This window comes from Zootermopsis nevadensis, unplaced genomic scaffold, assembly GCF_977971745.1.
Source record: "Zootermopsis nevadensis isolate Lab colony 2312 unplaced genomic scaffold, Znev_1.0 Znev_ptg000006l, whole genome shotgun sequence".
NCBI classification, from domain to species: domain Eukaryota; kingdom Metazoa; phylum Arthropoda; class Insecta; order Blattodea; family Termopsidae; genus Zootermopsis; species Zootermopsis nevadensis.
This window is the reverse complement of record NW_028259138.1, coordinates 3,321,630-3,345,164: the sequence shown is the minus strand read 5'-3', so window position 1 is coordinate 3,345,164 and position 23,535 is coordinate 3,321,630. Positions and strand designations below refer to the sequence as shown.

At 40.1% G+C, this 23,535-nt stretch overlaps 1 protein-coding gene across 3 annotated transcripts in view; it reads right to left on the bottom strand.

Moving 5' to 3' along the window:
* The window catches only part of LOC110836314 (CABIT domain-containing protein serrano), a 154,149-nt gene that overhangs the window by 99,114 nt on the left and 31,500 nt on the right, over positions 1-23,535 (bottom strand). For all 3 annotated transcript variants that reach the window (XM_087343575.1, XM_087343573.1, XM_087343574.1), the window contains exon 2: positions 6,579-6,626. The gene's annotated coding sequence lies outside the window, so the exon portion shown is untranslated. The remainder of the gene's footprint in view (positions 1-6,578; positions 6,627-23,535) is intronic.

Below are 23,535 nucleotides of genomic sequence, written 5' to 3'. Positions count from 1 at the left end.
TTTATTTGAAATATTTTTCGATAAGGTGTTTGAAATATAACGCAAACCATGCGATGTCTGAAGAGCTATTACCTTAGGAACAGCTCAAGTTCATTAACAACACCAATGACGTACGCCTGTTCGAAACACCAAACAACTTGTTCGGAAAACACAAGCCCATTGGCACACGCATTTTTATTCCTGTTTATTTTACAATAAAGTTGTACCAGGTTGGAGTCGCATCTTGGTAACGACCTGTACTGAAATTTTGTATCACTCCTCCATTCCCTGCAGGTACGTACATAGAGGAATTGTATACGTATTATGCCACAAACAGACGACAGCCGGTTCATTAAATACCTTTCTAATTTCAACATTCTCGAATCATCCTTCCATTGAACCTAAGATAAGCTATTCACTTGAAAACGCTGTATTAAGTAAACTAGTAATTCAGTATCAAACTATCAACCATAAGGATACCCCAGCATCTGAGTCTTAAAGAGTGTAATTAGGTAATACTTGATCCTTTGAAGCCTGGTGGTAAATATCTGTCCCACCTAATTGCAAATCCGTAAGTATGCAGTTTTTGTTTCGTACGATCCACAATGTAAAACAGCGATTAATTACTTAACGAAGGTTAAAAAAACTAATATTCGTAATGATGAAGTTTTTTTTTTTTCCGCTTCGAACTGAATTATTAAATAATAACTGAGTGCCCGCAGTGGAAACGAAGTGAGTCACCGTGGTGATTCGGGCGAGACAGGCGAACTCGACTACTTGCCCGAAGGTTAGGTAACTTTCTGTCAGAACATGTCAGATTGTATCGTAAAGTAAGATACGGGTAAGGTCGCGTTGGGTTAGGTTAGGTTAGGTTAGACCAGCTTAGGTTGGGAACGGTTTAGTCAGGTTAGCTTTGGTTAGATTAGGTTAGTTTGGGTTCGGTTCCGTTGTGTTAGGTTAGGTTACGTTAAGTATGTTATCTATATCCACATCTTGTAGGTGCGACGGTTGACATTGGTTTCCAACATCGCGTGTAACGATGTAAAGAGGCGCACCCAGTTTAAATATGGCGCTTTGACGTCGCGACGCCTAGCATCGGTTTTTCAACGCCGTCATATGGCATTCTGAGGTGCATTTGTGCCAAATATGACGTCTCGTGAGAGCGCACCGACGGATGGCATCGTTTGCAAAGGAACCTGGAGGTTAATTTGCGGTAAGTGTGGCGTCTTTTGGGGCAGTCGTGATGATAGGTGTCGAGACGTTTGGCGTCGTTCTTCCCATGCCATGCGCAGTGCCAACATGGTTCAAGTTCCAAACATAGAGTCTTGTTGCGGCAACGCAATGAATAGTATACCGACGGCGTCTGTTTTCCTACTTCATATCCATCGGCGTCCGTTGGCCCTTCAGCAAAACATAGTATATTGTGGCGGTGGCGTGACGCTTGGCGTCGGTTTCCCCAGCTTCTTGTCCAATGCTATCCCATGGATTACCTGGAATGGTAAACATGGCGTCGCGACGCTTAGCATAGGTTTTCCAGCGTTGTGTCCAATGTAATACCGAGGCTCCTGCACTAAATATAGAGTATTCTGTAAACGTTCTGGCGAAAGGCAACGCGACGCTTGGCGTCAGTTTTCCATGTCTTGTTCAATGGCATCCATGAGTTCATCTGTGCCAAATATACCGTTCTGAACCGGCGTCAGATTTTCAGCGTCGTGTTTGTTGGCGTCCTGAGGCCCCATGTGTAAAATATGGCATCACGTGAAGGCGTCGCGACGCTCTGCGTCAATTTTCAAGCGTAGTTTCCATTGACACTCTAAGGCACATCTGCGGAAAATGTAGAGTCTTCTTGAGGCGACGTGACGTTTGGCGTCGGTTTTCAAACGTCGTGTCCAATGTTCATGTCTCATGTATGGCACCAAGTGGTGCTGTCGCTACGAATGGCATCGCAACACTCTGCGTCCGTTTTGTACTTCATTTCAATTGGCGTCCCTTGACCCATTTCCGCAAAATGGTGTCTTGTGGCGGCGCCGTGAGCCTCTGTGTCAGTTTTCCAACTTTCTGTCAAATGGCATCTGAATCACATATGGTAAACGTGGAGTCGTTTATTGGCGTTGTGACGCTTTGCGTAGGTTATCGTAAGTCACGTCCAGTGTCATCCCAAGACTTACTTGCGCAAAGTGATACTTCTTTTCAGCGACATCGCCATGACGGCCGACACTAGGGCTGGGGTCGGTTTTTCAGGTCCTGTTCGACGATATCCCGAAGTTAACCTGGGCCAAATTTACCGTTCTATTCTGACGTCGCGACGCTCGGCGTTCATTTTTCCGCGTCGTATTAATATTATCCTAAGACTCACCTGCGAAAAATATATCGTCTTTCAGCGGCGTCTTGACATATGGTGCACGAAGCGTTCAGCGTCGATTTGTTCTATCAGCCTTTTGGTGTCCCGAGGCTTTTACTGACTCCCATTTCGTTGTACTCGGCGCAGCACTATCCGTCGTGATACTCGGCGTTGATTTTCCAACGTGATGTCGAATGCATCGCAAGGCTCATTTTCGCCAGGTATGGCGTCTTTTAGCTACGTCCCGACTGTTAGCGTCGGTTTTTCAAAATCATTACATACCATCCCAAGGCTTCTATTGGTTTCATTTGCGTTTCGGCGCCTGCTTCGTTACGTTAGGTGTCGCGATGCTCGACGCCTGGAAACAATAAAAGATATCCGAAGGATCATCCACGTTAAATTTCCGATTTATGGTGTCGCTGCTTGCCAGCAGTATGCTTTCCAGCATCCCAAGGCATTTCTTAGCTTGATTTAGGATTCTGGTCGACGCACGTTAGGCGTCGACTTTTCAGCGTCGTGTCGAATCATATCCCAACACTAAATGTGACATGTAATTTGGACGTCGGCATAATTAGCGGCGCGATGCTCCTCGACAGTTTGCCAGCATCTTGCCATATATTCCCGAGGATTTTGTTGGCTTACTTTCAGTATTCTGAGTTGACGTCGCGATAGTAGGCGTCTTAATGCTCGAAGTCGGTTAACCATCGTCGTGTCGTATGACTTCCTGGGCGCATCTGCGCAAAAGATGGAATCTCGTGTCGTCGTTGGGACTCTCGTCGTGGGTTCGTATGTGTCATCGTATATCGTGCCGAGGGTTACGTATCGTTAAATACATAGAAAAGAAAAGTTACCCGTAAACCCAAAATGTTCACCGAGACTCGACCCCTGGTCAATTTTCGCGTTAGTGACTTTGGATCCTGTGACCCCCTTTGTGAAAAGAACTAATTTTTCTTTGGCACCGTTCTTCCCTTGTGTGTAGTTTTGAAGCTACGTAAAATTCCTCGTAAGTTCGCTATCGAATGTCTTTGGTAATCCATTTAAACATTGAAGAGCTAAAACCCTCGTACATTGTATTATCATCATTCTGCATGTTGCTCGTAATGTGGGTTTACTGATTTATTTATGATTTACTTACCGAAGCTGTCAACAGCTCACTCTGTGTAAGTGTGGAATGCCAGTAATAGCTTGCCGTGAAGACCTTCAGTATATCGAGTGGCGCCATTGTCTAGATTTTTGTACTTGCATGCGCCATACATGGAAACTGCTGCTAAATCAGGAAGTCTGTACAAGGTCCCATGATTGTACTCCCACGTTCAACGCTTTCGTAGTGCAAAAATCCTTAAAATGAGATTATAATGTGTAGCTTTTCCCTGTGTTTCCATCATTCCGTAGTCTGTGTCGATTAACTACCGATAATCCTTCAACTGCGTAGATAATATAGCGTCAAATGATTTTGAACGATGAAGTGGAGAGATGAGGAAGACAGTAGTCATAGCTTATTTTGAAATGTCCTGCCATTTGCTTACAGGAACTAACAGAAAACGTGGAAACTCTGCTCAGGTAAGCTGATCTCTGACAAAAATCGAAGCAGGTTTACTGTCTGGGCTACGCCGCGATCTGAAGTTCATTGCAGTTTTCACACCGTAAACTGTTGAATTAATTTCGACCGAATTGAAGACAGCTGTCTCCTCGGATGCAGCACTGTGTAGTCTAATAGATACTGGCCGACGTTTTAGAGAAGCTTGCTGCCACCATCATCGTGATCATTACACTGATGACAGGCCTATTATGAAATTACGACATGTTTCAACGTAAATTGGCATTGTCAGGTCAGTTTGTGTAATTCAGCTGTAAAACTACTCCAGAGAAATCATGAATAAATTAATATGACCTATAGTTCATTTAGGGTGTATATGATAGGCCATTGTTACCATAACAGTTACTTATCTGTGCTTAAACGTGTACAGTTACTTCTTAAATTGTCAACTAACACTAATTTTATATGAATTGCTTAAAACCTGAATTATTTTATTTAAAATTAAATGCAGTCTCATTATAGACTTGGTATTTTCATATTTCATACTAACGATATGCGGATCTGCGTGTTTCTTTAAAATGTTTTACTTCTGGTTGCTGGACTAGCCTAGTTTATGACAGTGAAGTGGTAGTTCGCCTTACGCCCAACCTCCAAGCGGAACTATCGCCCGTTGCCTATTGCTTGCAGTTGCTTATTTGACATTTTCGCGTTTAACCTCCGTATCTGGAGCCATCTCCTCTGTATCTAGAGGTCGCGCCATTCCGTTGAGACACGAGCAATAAATACATTATGGTCAATTGGTCACTCCCTATATACTGTAAATTAACACCAAGGCTAATGCGGTATGCAAAATAGCAAGGAAAGTGTTTGGAAAATCTGTGTACTTCAATTGGAAAACATCTACCGACTCGTGTTAAACTGGCCCTCACCACTGACTTGTTCATATTAGTACCTTTGTATTCAAATCAGATTATGCTAATGGTTCAGCTTAATGTAGTCACTGTAGTAACTGTAGTGTCAGTGTGAAAGTTACTGAAAGTAAGAGTATTCTAAAGGAATGCGTGGTTGAGGTAAAGTGGTTTTTAATTAAGTAACAAAGGTGCGGGGGGATAAAGATATAGCTCCATATATTCACAGCTTCGGCACTAGATGGAAGAGTAATGGTCGCTTTACCCAGTACGCTTTGAACAGGAGGGTGGGTGGATGGTCCCAAGCCGGTCTGGACTTTTACAATTCCCCGGAGAGGAACCCAGGCCATCCATGACAACTGCTGGGGGTAAGAATATTTTAATGCAGTGCTTATCCGAAGGAAAGCATAAATGCGCCTACAAATCACTACGACTCCTGTCTATCATGTTTGTCCTATTCTGATGTTCTGCGAGTCATTATCAGAGGACCGAGCAGGATTGCTCAGCGTTAACCTGCCTTTGTAGCGGACCTCAACATCATCTATTTTGAACGAGTCTTCGTTTATCACAAGTACTTAGTTCCGAAAAAAAGATATGTCGCAGCGTTCCTTTATTGCACATGAATCTTTCTCTCTTTCTTTTTACCTTCTTAGATTTCTCTTCGTTACCTTCCTTCCTGCTTTCCTTTAGTTCTTTATTTTTCTCGCATTCTTTCTTCCGTTATCTTTCTTTGTCTCTTTCGTTTATTTATTAATTTCCTTCTTTCTCATTTCAAAACTGGAGGCGTGCAGAATGAGGGGTTAGGAGCGACGTTCCGGTTCTTAGCCGTGATGACAAGGTTATCACGATGCACGGATTCTGATTAAGACATTTAATTAAAATATTTTGCACATTCTCTGTCATTAGACGTGGAAACGCCCACAACTGTGACTAGTCACTGCAGTAGCAGGAGTGAAGAAAAATTATGCTGGAAAGGCCCTGCTATTTCAATTAATTATAACATAGCTGATAGATATGTTACCTCTCACACCTCCAAGACTCAAATCGTAAGAACCTTGTATTTCAACACGGCTTCTACATAAATCGTGAGTTTCATTTGTCTGTAATAAACAGTGAAAATCGTTTGCTTCATTCATGCTTAATTGAGACGTATCCTTCCCAAATAACATTCAAATTATCGAACAAATCGTCATAAAAATCAGTGTGGAGGTCATGCCACTGGAGATCACGATGTACTTTTGACTCTTTCTGCTGTTAGAATACAAAACATGAAATTAAGTCTGGCGTCATTATAAATGGCCCTCAAATTTTGTGTGAAGTTATAATCGAAAAGGTTCGTGAATTTATTTTAGTCATAAATTAAAATAGTAACAAAACAAAATTAATTTTCTTGTAGATTTTCTAACGACAATCCTAGAACTACAACTTACAAAACTAGCGCTCTGATAGCAGGACCCGGTTCCACACCGCTAATCTTAATGCCCATCAGTAGACCCCTTCCTGAGACACTTCTTTCTACAATTTATCCTCACAATTTGCTCCTTAAGGTATATGTTATCCTCCCATCTGCCAGTCTAGTCCCTCAAGAATTGCCTCTTTCAATGGAAAATATGTATTTACTTTTGACTCACTATGCGAGATACATTCCCAGCACGTTATAACCTACCAGTACATGACCTGTCTAACCTAGCATTGTAGGTCCATTATCATGTAACATCATAAACCATCAAGTCCGAAAGAACATGGACATACTGCGTCCTCAGCATTCTGAAATGTACAGTAACTACGTACAGTGTAGTACATGAATACTCACCTTTGATAAATTCCGCAGCTCCTGTAAGAACTGGATCTGACAGGAATCCTGTGAAAAAAAATAAACACCATGATTATATACTAGTCAATAAACAGACAACATCATCAAAACAGAAACAGAACCCAGAGTGTTCAAGCAACATTCTGTACAATTTCGCTCTCGCCGTCCATATTTTGCTTTCTCTAACCTATATTTGTATGATTTGAGGTTTTCACAGCTGTGAGTATGAAGATTTCTGTCTTCTTTCTCTAATCTCTTACAGAATACTTCCCTAAAACGGCCACGATTGCACAGCACAGTAAGCAATGAATGCGTACGCACTGGGTGCACATGTTCAAATCCTTGCAGACAAAGAATTGTCTCCAACACGACGACCGCGCCCACACCGTGGTTCTGCCTCCATTGGGGCGAAACGACCACAGCGTAAAGCGAACCATTCACTTCCACATAGAACTGAAATTAAGAATGCAAGGAGATTTAAGTCGATGAATCCTATATGGGCTATACCAGGGGTTCTAAACATTTTGCAGACCTGAACTAATTTTAATTTCTAACAAACTAACTAGATGGCTTACCGAGCCCGAAGGTTCATCACCGAATTAACCAATGCCCTCCACCAGACCCTGTCTTGTGCCAACAAAATCCAGTTTCCTTCAACTCCAATCTCCCATAGATCCCGCCTGACATTATCCTCCCATCTACGTCTAGGTCTCCCCAGCGGTCTCTTCCCCTCAGGCTTCCTAACCAATACCCGCGCTACATTCCCCGCCCATCGAATTCATCTCGACTTAATCACTCTGACAACACTGGGGAAGGAGTACAAATTTTTAAGTTCGTCATTATGTAGTTTTAATAATTTTAACTTCACGGATATTCATTAAAATTACTACTAAATTATGCCTATTATTTCAGACACATTCACATATCACGTACCCCGTAATTTTCTTGAACAAAGCCAGCTATTAATAAGATATGACACTGATTATCCTTGAGGATATCAAATTTAATTTCTACCATCGCTGTTCGCATGCAACATACCAAATATTCATCACTAAGAAGCGTCTTAGTTTTTCATTTGACAGTTGCTCGTCAAGGCCAGTTTCTTTCAAAAAGTGAAGACATTTTCAAAACCAGCTTTATGATATCGGGTAATTGTTTTTTAATCCAGTGTGACACAATATTACAAATGTTGTAACTGAACTGCACAAACAACAACGACGGTCCACATGCCGCCGTCAGGCAGTAGGTTGAGAACCACTTATCTACACGTTCGTGGTGTGATGTTTAGACACAACTTTACTGCAACATATTGTAACGTGAACCATAACCCACCATTTAAATAAAAAAACAAAATATTTGTTCTAATACTCTTTGGAACTGAAGTGGATTCCAATTAACTCCTTCCATGCTTCGAACGAGGTACCTTGCTTGCAAACACTGTATTTATTCTGTCTTTCAAATCAATTAAAAGTATACCGCTATCTCACGACAGTTGACGCCTTTCAACAACAGAAATTTGTTAAATATATAAACACAGGAACTCCATGGAGCAGAGTCCTTCTTGAGAAGCCAAACGTATGCTCAGCTAGACAAGAAATTTCCAGCATTTTTGTGTGAACCCAAAAGTTCATGAAAGTGTTCACAAGAGCCCGCCAGTGGACCCTATCCTGAGCCAGTTGAATCTAATCTATATCCCCAAATTATTATCATCCCGTCTACGTCAAGGTTTTTCGAGTGGTCGCTTCTCTTCCGGTTTTCCAACCAAAATTTTGAACGAATTTCTCATATCCCCCACTCGCGCTACATCCCCCGCCCATCTCTTCCTCATTGCCTTGATCATCGTAATAACAGTTGATTAAGAATGCATATTATGGAGCTCCTCACTGGGCAATGTTCTTCAGCTTCCTGTCGCTACATGAACAGAAGTTTCGTTCAAATAAAAACCAGTACGTAAAAGATTGAAGTAGGTGTGTCAGGAAGGTAAGGAGGAATGTACAGCCGTCGAGAGAGATTGAAACAATTGAACGGATCTGGAGAAAAAAGCTTTTTCGATGTAATAATGAAACTTTTGTAGTTGCAGTGCACAAATAAACCTGAAGGACCAAGAAGAAAGAGCACAAACACGAACATTGCACGTGGTTATGTTCACGATGCTCACTCCGCAGTACAAAATAACTTGGACCAACATTTGCGAAACAAACAAATTCTAGGAATTTTGCCACCTCATTCTTGTACATATTTATTTGTTTTCTTTCTGCCCTTTCCTTCCGTTAACATTCGTTCTCTGTTTCATTCCATCTTTCCTTCTCTTCCTAGTTTTTTCTGTCTCTGTCAATTCTTTATCTTTTTCTTGAACTTTCATTCTATTTCTTATCATTTACACATTTTCCTAGTTCCTCTTATCCAATTTCTTTCTTCCTTCCTTGTTATGTGTGGGAAAATGCCCAGTACATACTCCGAATTAAAACCAAGTAGCTCGTTGAGGTTAATACTTTCTCTGCTACTCATGTTATAGGCGCAAGTCACCATAATGACCTTAACATATTCAGTAACGGTTATCGGATCCAATGCTTTTAGCTTTCAGGAACAGTTATTGCCAATTTTGAACTCGTTAGTTTTTTGTATATTTTCCCACGTAAAAATGAACGAGACACTGTATTCGCTGAACCGGAAACAGTTCCCACAGATGTTGAACTTATCTAAAGCCGTGAACTCTCTACAAATCACACTGTCATACTAGACATCTGTTTATTTAAATTATACGCTCAACGCAGCTAAGTAACTGGAAGTAGAAATATCCCGTTCCCATGAGCGTATCTTCAGCGCAGAGTTAAAAATAACTTTCCTAAGCACTGTATTATAAAGGAAAATAAGAGGGTGGAGGAGCATGCACTTGGTCAGCCTAATGCTTAGATCGACTTAAATTAGGTTCCAGAGCTCAAGTGACCGAGTACCTCTGGCGAATACTGGTCCAGAAGTCAGGTATTAAAAAAATGTAATATTACTAAACCCCCAACAACTGCACAAAAATTGAAATTTTTAATAATAATAACAATAATAATAATAAATATGCTGCTTTTGTTTGAAAGTAAAACCTTTGTTTTACATTCCTAGAATTTTAATGGCCTGACGAATCACAACTCGCATTCTCTATTGATGAGCAGGCCCTATGGCAGGGATGGACTGTTATTTTTAGCTGTTCTTCAAGCCCTAGCGAGAGCATAGGACACCTTATGTGCTGGTTATGTCTGTCTGTCCGTCTGTCCACATGATTCAACTCAATTTATGGAATTAGTTTTTGGGCTGCTATAGTATTCAGCAAGTCCCACTGTTGTTCTATAATGAGACCTCAGATCGCATTCGACGGTAATTGTTGGAAGACAATGTAAAACAATGATCTGGCATTACATTCTTGCAAGAATGATCTATGTAATGTGCGGTGAAGAAAGCCTGTCGAATGTTGGTGTGATCAAAGAGTAGGCTTACTCCTTTCAAATCATGTTCGGTGTTCTTCACCCTAGCGTGAGCGAAGTACGCCTTATGGGTTGGCCATGTCTGTATGTCTGTCTCACTAATTTATATGAAGCAAAAACATAAATTACATCTTTCAGCAAAAACGGACTGTCGTGCAGAAAGTACGTGGGCTGACAGAATAGAGCTCGTAACGTCTAAAACGTTTATCCTTAAAATTTGTTAACATGAGTGCTTATACTTAACGAAATACAAGTAACATTATTCACACATATATAGTGTCACATGTAACGTAATAAGCTTTCAAACAATACCTTTGCATTTACAATAAATGAGCGATATAGCACTGGATCCTTTCTAAAGGAGCTATGTAGCCGTTTACAACGGTCTCCACGAGACGCAGTAAGGAAAATGCTGTCTGGGTGCCCAGCGCAGAGCGGCACATAACCAGAAGAAACCATCTTGTGAGATAATTTTCTACAGACAGTAAGGCGTGAAATGAAAACACTCGTATTTGCAGACATGAAACAACAAAACATTCAATGTAAAACGTGAGACACGGTTATGGGACAATTAGATGTGGTGAAATAAAAGTATGCCGACCCCGGTAGCCGAGCGGTGACACGAAGTCTTAAATCGTCTACACATACGTAACGCGGGCCCTGATGCCGCCTTAGGTGTTGTCCCTTCCCAGACGCCTGAAATCTCACGGAACGAAACATGTAAACAGGGAAAAAACAATATCGTCCGAATCCTTGGAGTGGCTGGAGAAACCCATGAAAAAGTCTGTCAGAATAGCAGGTCGATAATTTAACTCAGGGTCAACCAAATACATAGGAGTGGTGACCGCTAAACCGTGACGTTGGGAGACATGAAAATACTTCTATCATATGATGAAACATCCTCTTATTTTAAAAGCTCAAATTCCCAAAATTTTATTGAATTTCAATGTTCACCATCGTCCTCACAAGAGCTCGCTATTGGAGCTGGGCTTACTGAATCCAGTCCATACCCTTTGCAGCATATTTATCTAAGAGATACTTTAATATCATACTCTCATCTACTTCTAGGTCTTATCCATGACCTCTTCCCTTTCAATTATCCGACTGAAATTTTATTCTCATTCCTTCTGTCCCCCATGTGTGTTATTTTCCCACCTTCCTTGATTTGACAACCATAATAGTATTTTTTGGAGGAGTGCAGCTTCTTAAACGCCTCATTATGTATTGCAATTTAATGTATTGCAATTTAATGTAATGTAATTTTTTGCACCCCCGTTACTTCCCCTGTTTCAGGTACAAGTATTATTTTAAACACTTTTTTCACGAAACATCTTCAGTCTTAATTCGTATAATGTATCTTCAAAAAGCGTGGGTTAAGTAACCCAGGTATAAATCAACTCACCTTAGGATGTTCTCAGTTTTGTAATCTAATACTCGCTATTCAAGTACGTACAAGAACTAAAAAACCTGTGCAATTATTTTTTTTTCACACAGGGCCCGGCAGAAAATGTCATTTTGATTTGCAAATAAATTGTTCCGTTCAGTAAATAATACAGACACAACAGAAATCTCGAAATTCAGTTTAATACTATTGTTCACTTTCTTTAAACAGAATACAACAAAAGCCCCCTCCCCTTTCCAGTGCTGCCCGCTTGCAAGACTTCAGTGAAATCATCCGTCACGCGCTGTAACACGTCATGACTGTCTTTCTCTGAGTTCATCCAAAGCGACGGCCGCGTCTCTAATTCGCGACTCTTCACATAATCTCACAAGAAAATAGCCACAGGCTGAGAAATCAGGAGATCTTGGAGGCCAATTTCAGTCACGAAACCATGACATCGGGCGATGCGGAAACATTTCGCGTAACTTCTGTGCAGTATGTGATGTGGTGCCATCTTGCTGGAACCACAATGTCGCATGTGTTTCAACCAAACTCCCGTGTATGCCATACATATACATATTGCCTTCAAAACCTCACCATTCCTCACAATGTTGTGTACTGCTCAACACAAAAACGTCATTCTTTGCCGGACCGCGTATAATAGAAACACAAATTCTTTCTGTTCTTTGATGTCATCGTTGTTTGTCAAAATAGTATATAATATCAAATACTACGTAATTACATTAATTCTCAAGAAACTGGCAGTCGCTCAGCTGGTCAAGTTATGCCTAGAATTTTGTGGAACTGGAATGTTCACTGCTTTGTTCACAAGAGTATGCCACGAACCGTACTTTAAGCCGATTTAATCCATACATCCACAAATCTATTTGGTACTTTTGAATGTCTGTCTGTATACCTATTTACCAATCTGACTATCCATCTATTCATCTATTTACCCTTCCGTATTTCTGTCTATCCATCCGCCAACTTATATGCGATAAAACAATTTCTCTACACAATGTATGGAAAAGTAAATTGACGTTAAAAAATCTTAACGTAGCCGCAGACTAGAATAACTTTTTTCGCTTAGTCTTCTGCCCATTTTTGCTGTAAGGTCTGATCTTCTAAAACCAAAACGTGTATCGAGAAAATTAATATTCTCCATGGTTGTTTGTTTCGGTGGTTATAAAAATAGTGTAAGTATTTAAAGGCTGGTTCCTACACTTTCTGTCAAGATTTACGCTATCCTCTATGGTGATATTAATGCGCGATATGCAGTATTCCATGGTTGTGGCTGTGTCACTCTTACAGGAAATGCATGTCCGGTCTTGCTGTAGAACACGGCAGGGTGTGTGAGTACCGTTATGGCTCCCACGTATTCTGTTCATGTACACACATGACACCACCCAAGGGCACTGTGGCAGCTGCCATCGTCTCGCTTCTCAGACCGGTCTACATGAACTCCGCACTTCGGACTGGGTGTCAACCAAGTCTCTGTCATCTGCCTATTTTGAACTTCACCGACCTTTGTTCTATCGCGGCAGCCCCTTACTTTTCCATTTCAGTAATTGGGGTACTCAAATGCGATGCTTGAAAAATACATAGAGGTAAAGAAATGTAGGAATGACGTGTATTGTATTTAACTATTAATATGTTTCTTCACGACTTTTTTGGGACAGATGGCTGGATCTTGTGAATAATGTAATGAACATTCGAGTTCCATAACAGGAGTAAAATTTCTTGACTATCTGAGCGTACATTATCTTCTCAAAATAACTGTGCTCCATGGTGTTAATGTATTTATGTAGTCAATGCTTATTTATTTACTCTTGTTATTACATTTTTGGGCATGTTTCGACTTGGAACTGTTTCTAAATCTTCGAAAATTTGTATTAAAAGTGAGTATTCCCTAGAAGAATGAGAAGAAAGTGCTAAACGTTCTGAATGGATGCGGAACTTTCGTTACTGTAAAATCCCTAATTGCATATTCTAAAATCATCACAATTTAAGATCATTCCGGAAAAGGTTCTCGAAAGATTTTTATGCAGCCTGTATACTTCACCAAGCGGTCAGAACGCTGGGCTTGTAATCCTGGGGTCCCGGGTTCGATTCCCGGTTGTGCCCGGATCTATAACTTGTGTTGGGCAAGGCCGTGGTCCAGGTATCACGGAGTTTTCCTCCGGGGCTTCCCCGGTTTCTCAGTGGCATCCCAACAATTACTCCATTTTCATCAACACACACACAGAAGAAGGCAACGGCAAACCACTTCTGATCATTTGCCGAGGAAAAGTATAAGGTCCCTATCAGAGGGAACTTGTTCATAATGTCACCAGGGGACGGCTCCGACTCGATGGCACAAAAAGAAATGCTTCACCACCTCACGTTCTCTTCCAGCCAACCGTGGCACAGGGAGGGAGAGAAGACGAAGGCGCACAAAGCGTCCTCTCTCACTATAACGTTCCCCAGGCTCGGAGATATTTCGCAACCAGTATAAAGGCCTGGAAATTCATAGGGGATGAGGTATTGGAATGCTCAGTTAAATTTCTAGAAATACTCTGTCAAATTTGGTACTCAATGTGCCATCAAAACACAACAGAAATATAGTCCCTGTCTGTTGCTGGTTATTTGAACGGGGCTTGGGTTATTAACTCACACAAGCAGGAAAGATGCGTTCAGACGTGTCTCATTCATGTGTCTAACCAATGTGCGTTTCCCATCAGACGGCAGTGTGACCTATCGTGACTAAAGGTGTCGAAGTCTGTTTGATCTTGTCTTGACCAGCCGGTACACGTCTAGCCCGTTCTAGATGCAATGTAGACGTCTGCTGAGACCCTTATAAAATATGAATAGGTCTTTCTAACATCAGAACCGCCATCCGTTCTGATCCCGTGCACTCTCAGAGATCACAGTAGTTGCATCAATCCACGTGCTTCTCAGAGAGAAAGGTCCAAAACAGTTATGAGAGTTACCTACGTCCACATACGGATGGATCGATATTACTAACAATTCTCATACTGGGGTATGTGATATCTGGAAATAATAAGTCTATAAACAATACAGCCTGTTATCAGCCAGACCGGTTTTGGATCCCACACAGCCTCTTGTCAGGTAGGTACTGGGGATTCTTTTCCCGGGCTAAAGAAAGCGGCCAGACCTGACCGCCATCTAGAGCCGAGGCTAAGAATGATAGTTACCTCATTCCCTCACATGTCTTCATGGCTTGGTTATAGCTCCACTCTTTCTTGGTCGCGTAAGATGGAGATAAGTGGTCAGCTTCACGCTTCGTCCTGGTAATCACTGGATAGAAGGCTGGGTGGGCCTCGGATCCGGTCTGGACGCGGTAACTAAGAAACGAGTCTTGCCTCCGCCGGAAATCAAACCCATTTGCCCAACCTGTAGCCTAGACGTAGTTACCAGACTCTTTTGAAATTAATAAATAAGATGGCCCAGTAAAATTAAAATTAGACAAGTAACTGCTTTCCTACAAAAACCTGGCCTGATGTCAGGAACTATAAAATCGTATCTTTTGTAGTATAAAGCAATGACCTCGTATTAGCATTCCTTCTGAATGATTAATACACTACTCCTTCGTCGAAAGACGACTGAGAATGTAGCGTATCTAGTTACAGAACGTCTCTTATAACAGTGAATGAAACTGGATATTCAAAATACGTACGAAAATGATCCGGTCCAAGTTCCCTACAAAATGTTACTCCCCAGTCTTGACCGCAGTATTCGACAGCACACGGAAGAGAATGAAAAGAAAGCGAAAATGGAGAGAAATACGCAGGAAAAGAACGATAAAAATTAAGGCAAGAAGGGAAAAAGATAAGCAAGAAACTCATATTAACCCTTTAATCCCTTCGAGGGAGAACAAGTAAATAATGAGGAAGATGACGTTCTTCTGGTTTTTGGCGCCGTGTAAACTTGTCGGTGGATGCCAAAATTTTTGAGAAACGTAATGTCCTCGTGAAGGCATCCTCCTCACCACCGTAAAAACTCAAATATCAAATGAGGGGTTTTGTAATTTGTACTCTTCATTTGACAGAGTAATTTAGTCAATCAATAGGGGATACATGTAGCAGGCATGGCGGAATGTAGTTTGTTAAGAATACCGATTTTAAAATCTGCTTGAAATATGTGGACATCTTCCAACTGGTTCAAGACTGTGTTCTTCGGCAGATGCTGTTAATTTTCTTTCACATCTTTCTGTTAATTATGCGAACAGTGACGTGTGCCAGTTGTATTCGTTTCAGGACATACATTACTTAAGGGCACAGATACACTTTTGGTCGTATCTCTCTGCATGCTTACCTCAGAATAATTCCCCGAAAAAAACTTGTAGCTTATCCATACGCGTGTTTTTTCGTATAAGCTACAATTTAAAAGTACAAAATCGAAAGCGTAAAAGAAATGCGTCTTATAAATGTTATCCTGAAAAGTACGCTCAAATAAACAATAAAATCCCCACATTGAATGTAATCCTTATCTTCATTATCACGTTCACAAGAATCAACCACCGGTTTCTTCCGTGGACTAGATAAATCTAATCCACACCCCAGACATTATTTTTCTAAGATCCATTTTAATATCATTCTCCCATTTGCGTCTAGGTCGTCAGAGCGGTCTCTCCCCTTCAGAATTTTTAACTATAAATATTTTGTGAAGAGTACAAATTATGACGATTCTCACTATGCAGTTCTCTCCAGCCGCCTATAACTTCATCCCTCTTAGGTTCAAATATTCTCCTCAGCATCCTGGTCTCAAACACCCTAAATATGAGCTCTTTCCTTAATGCCTTTATGTGAGAGACAGTTCAGCCCCATACAAACAACGGCTAAAATTATAGGTTCATTAAAAGTCATGAACCACATTCCCAGAATGTAATCTCGCCTTTAAGTTCTTCATGAATGCAATTCCTTAAAGAATATTAATTCTGCCTCATCTACGAAGGACTTGTTAGCTATACGTTTTATATAACCATTTTGTCTTCTAATCTTGGTTCTTTCATATTCTTTAAATAGTGTTCTGAATCGAATCAACTAATTTTAATCTCAATATTCCTAATATTAATAACAACCTTAAGTTTAATCTTATTACAAAAACAGTTTAATCTTAAAAATTTGTTCATTATGGTCACTGCCATGTTGCTGTCCGCCATTGTACGTATCTTATCTTGACTCAGTTTAATCCAGTCCGTACCTCCCACCCTAATTATCTAATATGCATCTTAATTTTAGTTTCCCACCCATGTCTAAATCTCCAAAATCGGCTCGTCTGTTTGGAATTCCCAATGCATTTCTTACTTCCAAATTGGTGAAACACGTGCTACTGTTTTCGTTCTTTATTCAACCACATCTGTGATATCTGATGAGTACAAATTATGAAGTTCCTCATCGCGTAATTTTCTGCACCATCCTGTTCTCTTTCTTTGGTTAAAATATTCTCCTAAGAACTTTTCTCAGGCATTATTCTGTGATCTTCGCAACAGTTCATAAAAATGAAAAGCTTATGAATGACATACAAACACATCTTTACATGAGTTAATGTTAAATAATATATCATTAATATCTTAAAAGAACATCTACGCTATATAAAAAAATGAATAGACCAATACTGAGAAAATTCTTTCATGGGTTGAATAATTTATTTTAGTACACCACCAAAATGATACAATTAATGATTTATTTCTAGTATTCTTTTTTATTTTGTATATCAATTTATCATAGATCATTTGAACTGATTAAAAGTGATTGATATTGTGTCTTCTGGATGTGGTAAAATCGATAGGGAAGAATAAATAACTTCAACAGTTGCAGCGGCCATAGTAGAAGACCTTTCAGCATGACCATCCATTTTTCCATGCCGTATTGAACTAGTCGTTTCATATTAAATATCAGACTTGGTCATGGTAACCCACGTGCATACACAATCCACGCTTTATTGAAAGCATTCCAATTTATATAGATAAAAACAAGCCGGGTGATTCAGACTTCGAGCTTACAATATTACCTTATATCTCAAGTATGAATACCTTACAGTCATTTGAGCTACAAACCCGTTATCTTTATTGGCTTACGTTGTAATATTTTATATTGTAGTACGTACTGTAATGGCTGAATGCGTCAAACTCTGCGGGCAGTACACCTGTAAAACTATCTAAACTATCTGCGTTGAAACGCTATTCGTTTCGCAAAATTACTCTCATGGCAACTAGAGTTGTAGTCCACTGCATGTTTCAAAACCACAATACATTTTCATCCTCGACATGTTAGCAGATCAGTTACCGACAATCAGGTGCGGCCTTGCTAGCATGTACTGTGCGCAAGCAATAAGTAGGCCCATCCACCTGGATTTTAACTCCATGTAATACAATAAATATTACATCTGCCAAAATTAAAATGTCTACAGAAAATTTTAACTTGCATTTCAGCAGACGTACAAATTAAAATCTACTGTCCTGATTGAAGAATGAAAGATAGGTAGATGGAATCTTCATATTATTATTTCCGTCCTCTTTAATAACTTGTGAATCAAATGACAGATCTGAACACCTTACCATTAAACGCTGTACATTTTAATTCCCTGCCATAAATAATACTGGCATGGCGTGCGTACGAACCTGCTAACCTGAACCCTAACCCAAAAGTATAGTAGTAATAACACTAGCAATATTTAACTCCTACTTTTTCCACTTCAAATATTGTGTAGCTATAAACCTTAGAAACTATGCCACTATTTCAAAGAAAAGGTCTTGTAATATGGTGACCGTTTTATGGCGATAAGTGATTAATAGTTAGAAATAGTTCTATGAAATACTGAATGGAAAAAGATCAAAAACATACATACAAAACTGTTTATATATCAGACACGTGTTTTCTTAACAATTACAAACATGACGACTTTGCAGAACTTTTGGTAATATCAAGGTAATTTTATGCAGTCAAAACCTGCAGCCTCTTAGTACATAACTAAATTATGTAATTAGTAACTAACTAGATGATGAGCCGGGCTAGCTCAGTCAGTATAGTGACTAGCTACGGGCTGGACGACCGGGGTTCGATCACCGACGGGGGCAGAGGATTTTTCCTCTAGTCTCTGCGTCCAGACCGGCTCTGGGGCCCACCCAGCCTCCTCTACAATGGGTACCGGGGTCCTTTCCCGGGGGTAAAGCCGGCCGGGGCGTGATGCTGACCACTCACCCCCATCTAGTGCCGAGGTCAAGAAAGAGAGGAGCTATACCTCCACTCACCCCAAGCGCCTACATGGCGCATAGAGGGACAAACTTTACTTTACTTTAACTAACTAGATGGCTTACGGATCCTGAAGCTTTATCATTGAATTAACCAATGCCCTCCACCGGCCCCTGTCCTGGGTCAACAAAATCCAGTCGCCGTCAACTCCTATCTAACATAGATCCCGCTTGATATCCTCCCATCTACGTCTAGATCTCCCCAGAGGTCTCTTCCCCTCAGGCTTCCCGACCAAAACCCGGTGAACACATCTTACCCCTTCCATGCGTGCCACATGACCCGCCCATCTCATTCTTCTTGACTTAATGACCCTGACAATATTGGGGGAGGAGTTCAAATTTTTAAGCTCATCCTATTCTCAAACACCTGCAATCTGTGTTCCCCCTTCAGAGTGAGAGACCTTGTTTCGCACCCATACAAAACAACAGGCAAAATTATTGTTTTGTATACTTTAATTTTTCAGGTTCTTAGAAATCAGATGGGAAGACAAAATATTTTGAACTGAGAAGTAGCAAGCATTTCCGGAATTTAGTTTCATCCTACCGTCCTCATAAATATCATTTTGATTTGTTGTTGTTGTTTCCAAATATTTGAACTTTGTCACTCTTTCAAACGATTTATTAGCCACCCTAAGACAATTTTGCCCGCCTTTCTGCTGACGGGATACTAACATGTACGTAGATTTTTCTGAATCTACTTCTAGCCCAGTAAATTAACATCATCAGCATATGCCAATAGCTGATGTGTCCCATTCAATTGCAAACCCTCCTTGGCTTTATCTTGGGCTTTCCTTATGGCATATTCTAGCGCAAAGTTAAAGAGCTATGGAGACAAAGCATCTCCTTGTTTCAGACCTTTCTTGATGAAAATTATGTAATTAGGCTATAATTTATAATTCTTACTTATATCATAATACAAGTCATATTAAAATATCTGAAGAGAAGGGAACGTGGTAATTCTTCCCAGACCTTGTTTTATTTAAAAACGTTCTCGACTATGCACCGTAGTCGCTGTACCTCCCTATTATCCTCATCCTGGGCAGCATCATATATCACACATCCTTCTTCATTACATTCCATGGATACATAAGTTAGTCACATAAGAATATAATGTGAAGGAAGTCATAATAATACAATACATATATGCAAGTAGAATTCACACCATTATAAAATTTCTAAAATTATAAAAACGGTTTGCATAATTCGTGATATGTTACAAATACATCCACCCAACACATACAGTAAATTATACTACCCGCGTATATTGCAGGCGGACAAGTAAATAACAACTGTCATTTCATCTCTCCTACTGTTGCCTGTCTACATCCCATGGAACTCAATGCGTTTTAAAAATGCGATAAGGAAACATTCTGAAATATGTGACAGTCTGTTCAGTATGGTAGCGCATAAGCTTATAAAAAGTCTGAAGAAACTTAAAGAATATGTATTGTTTAAATGCAAATTGTCCCCTATATAGTTAATGGCTTTATGAGTAGTTACTATAATAAATGATCGCAGCCTACTTCACGCCATTGTCTTAAAGGTCTACAATTCGAGCCTTGAGGCGAGGTATTCAGCATTTCTCGACAGTTCCATATCCGGGTTTGCAGTACTGGGACAAGAGGTTCGAGTGTTCGATGACTGAGTCATAGCTGACTGAATATTGGCAGGATTACTGACAGACTTACACTGTAGCATCGTCTCCGAACGTCTTTGGCGATGATCTTATATTAATGCTTTATTTGTTAGGGACTTAATTCGTCGTCTGTTTCGTAAACATCTTGAAAGCTTAAAAACCACTACGATTCAAGAAATTGAATGGATCACAGTTCTGAAATACCTCGGTCTACATATCCAACAGAACATGTGTGTCCTCCCACTTTTACCTAAAGGGGAAGGAAGATGCATTCTTCGAAACGTAGTGATTTTTAAGGTTCCAAGATATCTAAGGCTTTTAGAAAACAGACGATGGGTAAAGTGAAAACAAGGAAGTGATGACTTATAACTTGCTAGTTGATTTTTGGGTCTTTCTAAGCAGTGGTTTATAAATTCCCTGTTTCTGAAAAATTCGAAATTCAACGCCGTCTTTAAAGAAGCCCGTCCTAGGGTGACTTAACAAACCCGGAAATCGAGGTAAAATGATTTATGAGAAAAAGTGACGGTTTCGATCGGTGAATATGCATTATGAATTCCAGGAACAGTCTACGAGAACGAAACACAGACTAAAGATATTGATGATGGGTTGGAGACATCACTTTGGATGCCTAAGGCGTTGAAATGAAAATAATATTAATGTCCATCTTACAGAAGAATGGGACTGAAGGCTAAAACTCGGCTCATGTGGCGCAAAACGTTGTCGTGTGGCAGGTTTTTTGTGAAAATGTTAACGAAACTTCGGGTTGCACACAAAACAATTTCTTTGCCAGCTGAGCGAGTTTCACCTTTTCCAGATAGACCCTCCACCATGAATTATTGTTAAATCACAGTCGTATGTTACTTATTATATAATAAAATGTTAAGAATTATATTCGGAAATAGAACACAATGAATTAGCTTACCGATGAGCGTCATGAAGCTCTTAGAATTAAAATTCCCAAATTTTATAAAAATCCATTCGCGTCGCGCAACGAAATGACATAGTAAAGCTGTAACATAATTCGGTTTAAAGTAAACGCCGCTAAAAGTAGTAACAATGTGAGAAATGCTAAGTGTTATGAAGAATTTAAAGCCATTTTCAAAGGCAAACGTTTCCTGTTCTAAATGACATAATATGTCACTGGACTAAAGAAATATGAATATGGTAATAGTGCTGGAATAGGAGACATAACAGTAATTGCTTTAGGCTATTAGCTGACTATCGTACCAACTGTCAATAACGCAATATTCATATCAAGTTTAATAAAGTGTGTCAGTTCGTACAAACATTGTCATTAATGAAAAACACACATTGGCATAATGAAAGGCCGAAAAATATTAACTTGTTCTGAAAGAAGCTTTCACTAATATATATATATATATAGTACTGGAATATATAAACGTTAAAATGGTCATAAACATTAAATTCAGAATTATTCTTGTGACCTGGAACATATAAAACGAAATGAAAGCACTTCAGAGCTGTAGTAAAATATTTTTAGACACACGAACGAGGTCAAAGAGAGCTTCCTTAAGCGAAAGGCTTTAAATTCGTCGACAAGTCACAATATTGAGTCTGCAAGCAGCGTCCTTGATATTTGAAACATCAGCTGCAGCCATGGTACAGCAGAGAAAGTTCTATTATTTATAAACCTTGTTAGTCATGTTCATCTATTGTCTTTTGTTAAGACGTACTCCTACATTCTCTAGGCCTGGTGAAGAGAGAGCAGAAGACCATGTTGGCACAAATACGAGTAGGCCTAACCTTATTCACTTCTACTCCGAGAAGTCTGCACCAGAAGACGATAAAAAAATTGTAGATCGATCATTAGATTGCATAAAACATTTTTCAGATACACAGATAACATCGAATAAAATTAAATGACACAAATAAATAACAGCAATTAACTAACTTCATTGTTAAGGGTGTTAAAAATCCGTAGCACAACTTCCTTCGGAGGGGAAGTAAAGCCCATGTCGTTGATTCACGGCATGTAAAATAAACTTACGAGCATGATACGAGATGTTTCATAAGCAAACTTCAGCGGCCATTTCTCACCCTTGTCTCCTGATTAACTACTAGATTGCTCTAGCAGACAAAAATCAGAATTGAGTAGTTATTGTACAGAGGAAGTGGGCTGGTCACTCACTACTCACAAATGCACGGTTCAACGACTAGGAAACCTCCGAGAAGGAGGCGGCGAAGACCCACAACTTGGTTGTAGAGCCAAGGAAGAAGAATTAAGTTTACAAACGGTCTGCATCTCTATCTCTAATGTTCTTTAGTTACCACAGTCAAACCGAAAGCTTAATTCAGACTTCGAAAGGCCGCCAACAAGACTTAATAAAAGTTGGACATTATTAAGATCTACTGGCAACCACATTAAATGATAAAAAAGCAGCTCACAGCAATTTGCTGTCACGTGTGGTAACTGGTACTATTTCAACAGCTAAGTAAATCCATCGAGTAGAAACTTTCTTGAGGAGATTATACTCTGAGCTGGTAAATAAAATCGTGTTTTATCGAACAAAAGTATTCATTACCCTGCTCACAGATACTCTTAATTTCTTGAGCATTTTTAAGATTCGTTTTCACATTAGCCTTTTACTTCAAACATAATTGTTTTCTTTCGGAAAAATACAAAATTCATCGCGTTGTCATTATTTATACAGGATGGCTGTGTTCTGGGATCGTTGCGCCTAGCCTGGTAGATAATGACCGACGATTCAGAGGAGATTTTCGCCCTGATGATGAAGGCATCAAGCTCCTCTGAAACTTCGGCCAGCGTCTACCAGACTACACGGCGCAACATCCCAGCCGTCTTCATACTAGTAACCGTGAGAATTTAAAATATCACCTAGTTATTTTAACTTTGCGACGCACGTGAGGCATTCATCCATCCTCATGGCATTCACTGACGCAAAAGCCTACTATATCTACAAATGGTTGAATGTAGTGGTGGCTTGTCGATCGGGGATCGACAATTTCCAGTTGAATTTAAAGAAAAACTGAACTATACACATAGGCTATCCGGATTGCAGTGATTCGGACTTTTTTTTAATGTCCGGCCCCGGGGGGGGGGGGGGGGTGGATTTATGATTCTTGTAACGTCCACTGCAAGAGACTGCAATTCACATGAGTGTGTGCAGCAGGTGGGATGATGCAAACTGGTCAGAGCGCGACGAGCAGACATTCCGATGCAGTGTCTTAAATCA